Below are 2500 nucleotides of genomic sequence, written 5' to 3'. Positions count from 1 at the left end.
CTCTCTCTCTCTCTCTCTCTCTCTCTCTCTCTCTCTCTCTCTCTCAAATTCAAATTCAAATTCAAAAAGCTTTATTGGCATGACTATTGTGGTAAACCAAACAGTGTTGGCAAAGCATTACAGTGTTATGCATTACATTAAATATTATGTATAATAACAAAAGAGAACGTCAGAACAATATGTACATAATAACAATATATCATAACATACAGATGTACATATGTACATATAGAACTAATAGTTTATATTACCATTCTCTCTCTGAGCAGCTGTCCTGCTCACATCGGAGACAGACGCAATGGGATTTGGCAGAGAGAATGGGGGCAGCCAGGGGAACCAGCACCATGGGTTCTGCTCACCGGTCAGTTATGACAGTGGGAGATGAGTGCCATGCCACCCCCCTACGCTCGGGACTCCCCCGCCCATCCCAACCACGTCACCACATAGCCCCTCCAGATGACTCATCCCTGAACACACCGTTGCCACAGACCCACAGACCCATTCCATCTGTCCTGATGCCTGCTCTACATAGACAGTGTGTTCTGAGCCCCTCTCTCTGTGACCGTCTCTCCTCTGTCCCTGTCTAACGCATCTCCTCTCCGTCTGTCAGACTGTCTGTCTGTGCTGTCTGCGTGTCTCTCTCTCTGCCACTCTCTCTTACACATCTGTCTGTCTGCCTGCCTGTGACTGTCTCTCTCTCTCTCACCTTTGTCCGCTCTGTCTTTCGGCCTATCTGTGTGTCTGTCTGTGTGTCTGTGTGTCTGTGTGTCTGTCTGTCTGTGTGTCTGCCTGTCTGTCTGTCTGTCTGTCTGTCTGTCTGTCTGTCTGTCTGTCTGTCTGTCTGTCTGTCTGTCTGTCGGTCTGTTTGACTGCCTGCCTGTCTGTCATTCTGTCGGTCTGTTTGACTGCCTGTCTATCTGTCTGTCTGTCTGTCTGTCTGTCTGTCTGTCTGTCTGTCTGTCTGTCTGTCTGTCTGTCTGTCTGTCTGTCTGTCTGTCTGTCTGTCTGGCTGTCTGTCTGTCTGCCTGTCTGTCTACCTATCTGTATGATCGTTATGTGGTGGCATCTGGTTTACTATCGGGACGAATAATCGTCTCGTCATTGAAAAAATAGCGTCTAACCTAGCGTAACGTGGATTGTCTCCGGAAGGATGGATGGATGGATCTAGATCTATCCATTTCCTGAATTCAACAGTGCATCTAAAATGATGCCCACTGAATAGGACATAATGATTCTGTTATTATTCCATGTTCACACACACTGCACTGGCACATTCAGTGTGTGCATGTTGTGAAGAGAGAGAGAGAGAGAGAGAGAGAGAGAGAGAGAGAGAGAGAGAGAGAGAGAGAGAGAGAGAGAGAGAGAGAGAGAGAGAGAGAGAGAGAGAGAGAGAGAGAGAGAGAGAGAGAGAGAGAGAGAGAGAGAGAGAGAAATGAGGGCACAGACACCAGCAGAGGAAGGACTGGAGATCCGTCTTGAGGAGCGGCTTGCCAGAGCTCGTTGGGGGGGGGGGGGGATCTGGGGTATTTTTAGTAAGCTCTAAACATCACTCTGTGGTGTGACTGTTCATATGGATAATTAACATCACCAGGCAGAGCAACTTCCCCTCTCTCTTCTCCCCAGAGTATCATTAAAACAGACAGAGGCAGGTATCGATTAGCTGTAGCAATTATTAGGCTAATCCAACATCTTTCATGGAGGATTATCATTTATTACTCCTTGAGATGTCTTTTAGAGCCCCAGAAAAACTAACGATCAAATCTTGTAATCATCACTTGAGCCATGTTGCTCTATTAAAAGATCCACTTCAAAGGTGTTAATTAAAAATTGTTAAGTGACCCTGCATGCGAGCCTAGTCAATTCATTGACATTATCCTTTCATAAAAACATTTACAATTCGACATTTGACTTAGTTACAGCAGTTTGATTTTGTTTAATAACGACAATATGTCTGATAGCTTCAGAAGAAGTCGATTTGCGTTTAAGAGCTGTACAAGCCCCGCCGGAATATCAAAACACCCAATTAAACCATAGGTTGTCTGTCTTGGATGATTGGATGAACGTAATCTGATAGATATCACGTCCCTCCCACCAGACACATCACTCATCCATCCCGGCCCCGCCTCCCCACGCCCCATCCTCCTCGACTGCCTGCTTTTCCATCCTTTGAGGTATGACGTCGTTCAGGAGATTTCCCGCCCTTGCACAGCAGCTTCTGGCAACCCTCACGATAACCCATCCTACAGCTCATTCAACTGAATCCTTCTCATATCTTACGATGATGATGATGATGATTATGATGATGATGATGATGTAGTATGCTACGCATTGGCTTTCAAATAAAAAAAGCGACATAAAAAAATAAAATCATACAAATGATATGACACAAAACGGTAATTACAACTTGTCATTAATTTATATTTATAGCCATATATTCCCGTGAGTAGTGTGCTCCGGTTATGATATACATATTGCGTATTGCGACCTATGACGAGCAGCG

Source organism: Gadus macrocephalus, chromosome 23 (assembly GCF_031168955.1).
Source record: "Gadus macrocephalus chromosome 23, ASM3116895v1".
In the NCBI taxonomy this organism is placed as follows: Eukaryota; Metazoa; Chordata; class Actinopteri; order Gadiformes; family Gadidae; genus Gadus; species Gadus macrocephalus.
The sequence above is the reverse complement of the archived record's forward strand: the minus strand, read 5'-3'. Positions refer to the sequence as shown.